Below are 7696 nucleotides of genomic sequence, written 5' to 3' on the forward strand. Positions count from 1 at the left end.
TCCACTTGCTACAAAGAGCCTCTCTGCAGCAAGTGACAAGCAGGCGAAGGGTTAACGAGTCCTGGGAAGACAGTCCCGATGGTTACAGTTTATCTCCTGTTCTCTACTATAAATATGGCAGAGTTCCAGTAATTCCCAACTTATGCTCATTGTCCTTCACACGCAGTCTTAATTAACATTAGGTCCTTTTTGCATTAGCAGCCAGACTTGCATAAAACATTTCTGATGAGATTATACAAGCTTCTCAGTCTTCAGTGATGTGGTGCTTTGTTCAGCTTCAGTTTCTATGAATTCCCAACAATAAAAGGAAATATTTTTATCCTTTTAGAATACAGACAGATTAAGTTTTGTTACATTAGCACGCAGTTCTGCTTTGATGCTCTAATCTGTCCAAGGATACGGACCCACAAGTATCTACCAGCCATAGCATACAGCAAATAATTTGACTATCTATACTCAGGCTTTAAATAAACGAGACTCCTCGTGCACAGCACATAAAAGACAGCTGGAACTACATTGTTTAAGAAAACTATATCGTCTTCTGTCCAGTACATCCCGTACAGCTCGTGCCCCGAGAATCACTTTTTGGTGAGGTGCTATCATATCTGAACGCTGAGCTTCACCTCTGAGGTCAGGCAACAAGCAAGCAGGGCCTCCTGCCGAAGAGAAAAACTCCTTTGAAAAACTGACACTGTTAATGTGAAGGAGACGTTTTTAACTTGTCGTAGCTTAGATATGTCCGACTTTCAGGCTCTCATATCAATGCACATGCTGCATGTAAGCAGTCTGTGGGACTACAACCTCCAATACACCATCACACTGTCACTGACACGTTGCATTTCCACTGCTGGTATGCCATCAATGACCTCTGCCTACATAATCTACCAGAACAATAAGATTTATGTTAGATAGGCTTCATAAACCAGGAAGTAAGCACGCTCATTTAATCCATAATATTACTGCACACTATCATCTATTTACTCAGCAACCTAAAGGACAAGCTACTGAAGAGAAACATTGAAAAATATGAGAAGTAACAAAGCTGAGTGTGCTAAGAAAATCCAACATCACTCAATTCCCAACAAGCAGACAAAAGTGTTCCCAGAACCAAGAATCTCTGACACATTAACAGCAGGGCAGCACTGCGTTAGATAGAAAGAAACACGTCCCCAAAAGATGAGGGTTTCCACTTGGGCAAATCCAACACGCTTAGAAGCACACCCATCCAAACTGAATACTGCAAGTGAAGATGGAGAAGCCTCTACACTGTACTACCATAGCTCCACTCCAACCGGCAGCTTGTTTCTGTAGTCAACTGCTCAGCAACAGCTACAATACAGGTAAGAAATGGCTTCATATGCTCACAGTCAAACGCCTGAAACTCTGACACCACCTCAGAAAGGCCAGATGAATGATCTTCAAGAAAAAAATCAGTAGGAAAAAATACAAAAAAAAGGCCGAATGACAGCAAAGATATTTCACCACTCCTTGCCTGCCTGAGAATATCAATGTAAAATTTCAAATGCCTGATCAATTATAACCATTAGTAGCAGCTGCCGCAAAGTTGGATAAATTTATCTATCAATTGCATTTAGATCATGCATGAAATAGCATTTTCACTATTTACAATACGAAATTTCCTTCCCAGTTTCAAAGTTCTGTCAAGCAATCTAAAACTGAGAGGACACAAAAAACGTAACACATATATCATTCTAAACAAAGTGTATATTCAGAGACCAAAAAAGCACCCCCAGAAGATAGTCACACTATTTACAACTGCCAAACTATGCTTTTACAGCTGCACAGGAGGAGATGACTACTGCATGAGCCTCCAAGAAAACCTGCAACATTTGAACTTAATGGTGATAAATATATTTCATTAATGTGAATTTATCTGTGCATACCGCTGTGCAAATAAATGATGCTTGATAGAGTTCTACCACAAGAAATTATTTCATAGTTTCTGTGTAGGGCCAACTTCAACAGGGATGTGCAATAAAATGTCATGCCAAAGAACAGGGAAACAGTTCTGATTTATGGAACTAGAGAGAAAACAAGTCAGGCCATAACTCTGTGCACCAGAATATTTTTATTCCAGGACAAGAAACAAAAATGAATTTAAGTCAACCTAAAATACTGTTTCTGACAGATTCATTGGAAGTTAGGACTGCATCAGATAGATTACTCCAATTTATGTCCATTATAATGACCAGAAAACATGAACCCAGGGCAGATTCAAATTACTGTCAATGTCTGTATGCACTCTGTGTCACTTACCAGGACTTTAAAGGTTGCATCACATTGTGAAGACTATTACAAAAATCTAACTATTTACAGAACACAAGATTAATTCAATAGCTAAAGCCAAAATACTTGCATGCTGACCGCATCCAAGATGTTTACTTTAGTTACGTTACTATGTTCACTAATTCTTAGTCAATTCTGTAACTCAGCACTCAAGTTTTCCGGCCAGTTCTTTCCAGTACTTCAAATAAACAATTAAAAAAAGCAACAAAACAGCCACCTCTTGCCAGACAACTTGAAATTATGAATGATTAGGAGAGAACCAACATATTTTAAATATAATCTGTTTGATACTATGCAAATGCTGGGGTAACGTTTTTTGTTTTTGACTGACTTCTGTGTTTAAAACAAATACAAGCATTAATCAAATTCTACCTGAGCAACTCAACTTTTCTGCTTTTAAAACAAAAGATAATTAACTCAGAGTAACATCAGTAGTGGCAACTCAAAAATAAAACCAACATGGCATAAAGACAATCCACACTTACAAGAATCACACACTTTCCCCCAGTCTTGATCCCTACAAACACATTTGGCTATCAAACCTGTAAGAGAACAAACAAGACACATCACACCTGCACTCAAAAGGTAGGAAGCTGCTCCAAAATCTTGAAAATTAGTAACCAGAATTCTGCTAAATATAGAACTCTATTATGAATAAGTAAATAAATAAAAATACAATGTTTGACCACAAACCCAGAGAACACCATTAGTTTAATGGTCGAACATTTCAGTGGAAAACTGATCTGCCAAGTGTTTAAGAATCCCTGTAAATCCCCACCACAAATGAAATTGGATTTGTCTTCCAAAGCACAAACAAGTCTATACATGTACTAATAAACCTTCACAAAAATTCTCCAGTAGCTTCACCTGACAAAAAATAAAGAAGTTAAACAAGATAAGCTCTGATTTCACTGCTTTAAGTGACCACAAAGACTTCCCTTTTGATCTTTAGCTGCTCCTAGGCATGCATTTCTTTATTTCTTCCCAGACATTTTGTTTCTTCTTTTACAGAAGGAAAAAGAAGTGAGCAGATAAAAACATTTCAGTTACTTGAGATTTTATAGGGGTGAAAAATAACACCACTTCTCCAGATACAACCACCCCAGTGCAACATTTCAGAGACTTTTACAACAGGTTGGCTTCTGAACAGTTGGATCTAAATGCCAGTAAGCGTGAAGGAAAGCATTCACACATTAGTGCTGAACAAATAAACATGGTCTTATTTCATATTAATTCACCGTTACCTCTAAACACAGGTAAGGTTCTCAGGAGAAAACGTGTGGTGTAGCAGTCCTTCTGCAGATCCAAGGTTCAAGATGCCTTTATGTAATTCTTAGACACCGATTTTTGTAACTTACAAAAATTCTGTACAAGTCTGACATAGGGAGAGAAATACCCTCTACCTCTTCCTATTTCTGCTCTTAAGAGAATAAGCAGTCACCACCTGTAGCATCCCTTGGAAAAGGAACCTTCATAACACAATGTGCAGCTGCATTTAACTCTGGAAGACATCTATTTCCAGCCTGGTCCTTCCTTACACTGAATAACTTTAGAATTAGAGAACAGAGGGACCAGATGGATTGCACCCTAGAGTGCTGAGGGAGTTGGCAGATATGGTTGCCAAGCCACTCTGCATCATTCTTTGGCAGTCCTGGCTAACTGGGGATGTCCCAGTGAACTGGAGACTGGCAAATGTGATGCCCACCTTCAAAAAGGCAGCTACAGACCTATCAGTCTCACCTCAGTGCTGGGGAAGGTTACGGAATGAATAATCTCAGAAACAATCATGGACCAGTTAAAGGTCAACCAGGGAATAAGGCCCAGTCAGCGTGGGTTTACAAATGGTAGATTCTGTCTGACCAACCTAATTTCATTCTATGACAAGGTGACCCGCTTAGTGGATGAAGGTAAGGCTGTCAATGTGGTCTACCTGGACTTACGTGAAACCTTTGACACTGTCCCCCAGAACATTTTTGTGGAGAAGCTGGCTGCCCACAGTTTGGATGGGCGTATGCTCCACTGGGTGAAACACTGGCTAGATGGCTGGGCCCAAAGAGTTGTGGTCAATGGAGTTACATCCAGTTAGCAGCTGGTCATGAGCGATGTCCCCCAGGGTTCAGTACTGAGGCTGCTTCTATTTAACATCTTTATTAACGATCTTAATGAGGGGATCGAGAGCACCCTCAGTAAGTTTGCAGACAACACCAAGTTGGGAGGGAGTGCTGATCTGCCTGAGGGGAGACAGGCACTACAGAGGGACCTGGACAGACTGGATCGATGGGCCAAGGTAAACTGTATGACTTTCAATGGGGCCAAGTGTCAGGTCCTGCATTTTGGCCACAACAACCCCGGGCAACCCTACAGGCTTGGGGAGGAGTGGCTGGAAAGCTGCCTGATGGAAAGGGACCTTGGAATTCTGATGGGCAGTCAGCTGAATATGAGCCAGCAATGTGCCCAGGGGGCCATCAGGAATGGCGTGGTAAGCAGGATTAGGGAAGTCATCCTGGCCCTGCACTTGGCACAGGTGAGGCCTCACTTCGAGTACTGTGTTCACCTCAGTACAGAAAGGACATGGAGGTGCTGGTGCAGGTCCAAAGAAGGACAACAAGGCTTGTGAAGGGCTTGGAGAATATGGCCTACGAGGAAAGACTGAAGGAACTGGGGCTGTTCAGTCTGGGGAAAAGGAGGCTGAGGAGAGACCTTATTGCTCTCTTCCAATATCTGAAAGGTGCTTACAGCGAGAGCGGGGCTGGTCTCTTCTCACTGGTGACAGGTGACAGGACGAGAGGAAATGGCCTCAAGTTGTGCCAGGGTAAGTTTAGGTTGGACATCAGGAAAAACTTCTTTAAGAAAGGGTTGTTAAGCACTGGAATAGGGTGCTCAGGGAGGTAATTGCGTCACCATCCCTGAATTATTTAAAAACTGTTTGGATGTGGTGCTCAGGGACATGATTTAGCAGAGGGTTGTTAGAGTTAGTGTAGTATGGTTGGGTTGTGGTTGGACTCGATCTTTAAGATCTTTACCAACTTGAGCAATTCTATGATTCTAAGACATTAGCCAGGTGAAAACATTGTCTCCTCATCCACACTGTCAACAATTTCTTAGTAACAACCACAAAAAGTCCAAAACTTAACTGATGCCACCCATGAATTAGGTGAGATATCAATACAACTTTGAATGAAAGAGATGATGAAGTGCTGTGTTACAAAATCTATTTCAAATTTAGTTACAAGACTGTACTGCAATTGCACAGCAACTAAGAACAAACTTCACTGGTACAATTTCTTTTTCACTCATTTCTTGCTATAAGCAGGCAAGAGCTTTGGAAGATGGTGCTCTGGGGGGGGTTCAAAAGAACGAAGATTTACTGCATATGTTTATTTCAGAATCACAGAACATTTAAGACCGGAAAAGACATTTAAGATCATCTAATCCAACTGCCAACCCATCACCACATCAACCAAACCACATCCCTAAGAGCCACATCTACTTAGTATAAGATAAGCAGTTCTCTCCAGCAGTCTTCACTACTCCATTCACTCTTCTTTCTACTAAGACTGAACTGTGTACACAGGAAGTTCAGACAAAATGGAATACTTGCACAAGGATGAGAGCTAATCCACTGTCCAGGTGACACCGACACAGCAATTTAAATGCTCATCTGCTATTAGCTCTTCTGTAATTCTCTGCAGTATCTGCTGGAGTTTGTTTTTTTACAAACACTGCCCTACTAATCACTGCATACAAGAAGCTTTGAGCTAACATTACTATCATCTGTCACATCTGTGGCTTTTCTTTCGCTTCCCTCTGCAGAAGAATACTGCCTGCAGACACACATTGTTTCATATAAATACATGGTATGTTTCCTCTCACTGAAGAACAAACCATATACATCTGAGCTAATCTAGTCAACAAAGAACAACCAGTGTGTAAGAAGTTGGTATTCGCACTCCTAAAATCATCATCGTTTATTTAAGATATGTTGTACAGACAGGGCATATTCTAAAAAGCAGAGCAGGGCTATGCTCCTATTAACTATAGAGAATAGTATGCCCTGAACCATATAAATCAAACTTGAAGCCTTGTTAACTTACTCCTGCTATGAAAGTCTCTTTTTATAACACAAGCAATTCTAATTCTGAAATAAAGTCATTTTTTATTACTTCCACAAACAGAAAGATTAGCAAAGACCACACAACTTCCGTAACTATTTTGTATAATCAAGACTATTGTTTCAGTATCTGATTAAGAAGTGTTTTCTAATCTTCTTTATGTGAAGAAAATAGCTGTGGAAAAGGAGAAGAAAAAGGACCGACTCGATTATTTCACGTACAACAAAACCTCTGCATTCACTGCCCAGTAACTACATTCCCACTTCCACAAGCCATGCAAACACCAAAAAATCCCACCGAAGCCACCCTTCAGCCAGCAGTAACAAGAGTTTACTTTACACAACAGAACCCCAGAACGCTTCTGGAAATAAACCTTGCTTCCACGTTGCTCAGTGGGAATACAGCCCGGTCCTGGTGACAGGCTGAACAGCTACAGATAAGCCTCCTTCTGGCAGGACCTACTTGGAAGCTACATTCACAGAGCAAGAACGACCTGGGGCCTTCATTTCAGTGCAGACAAGTGATGGTCCTTCCACGTTAGTCTGTTTTCTCCTTAAATGCCAAACTAAGCTAGCGCTGAGCGCAACACCTAACAAAGTGTATTTCCACCGCTCAAATATAGGGTTCAATCCTTCGGATCCTCAAGTTTGCCAGCTGTAACTTGTAACTTCACCCTTACGACCTAATAGTCCCACATCGCACCGATCCACGTAGCAGCAGCCGGATGGCTGAGCTCCGAGATGCGGGCTGTGGAGCAGGGCAGCGTGCTGGAGAAGCGCAGCCGTACCGTTACTCCATTACTTCACTCCCTCCAAGCAGCACCGCACTACCAGGGAAAGCACCGTCTCAGGCCAAGTCAGAACAACACCGCTATCTCACGCAAACACAACGCTTTTCGATTCCCCGCGTAAAGACAAAATAAAGAGCCCAGCCCGGCACACGGCGAAGCACAACCACCCCTCGGATGTTAAGTCCCCCCGAGTTCCCGGCTGCGTCCCAATCCGCCCCATCCTTCCCTCCGGGAGGACTCGCTCCCCGCTCCCCGCCGCTGACAAAGCGGCACAAAGACGCGGTCAGACGCCGCGTTCCCACTCCTGCACGGAGCGTAAATCCGAACCGCCCTGCGCGCGAAGCATGTTCTGCCCGGGAACCTCACAACCGCATCCCACGGCCGGCGTTGGCCCCACCGCACGAACCTCGGCTTACAGACTACCGCCGGAGAAGGTGGCGGCGGCGCGGCCCCTCACCCCCCTGACGCCGCGCTTCGTCCCATCCCG

This window comes from Meleagris gallopavo, chromosome 1, assembly GCF_000146605.3.
Source record: "Meleagris gallopavo isolate NT-WF06-2002-E0010 breed Aviagen turkey brand Nicholas breeding stock chromosome 1, Turkey_5.1, whole genome shotgun sequence".
NCBI classification, from domain to species: Eukaryota; Metazoa; Chordata; class Aves; order Galliformes; family Phasianidae; genus Meleagris; species Meleagris gallopavo.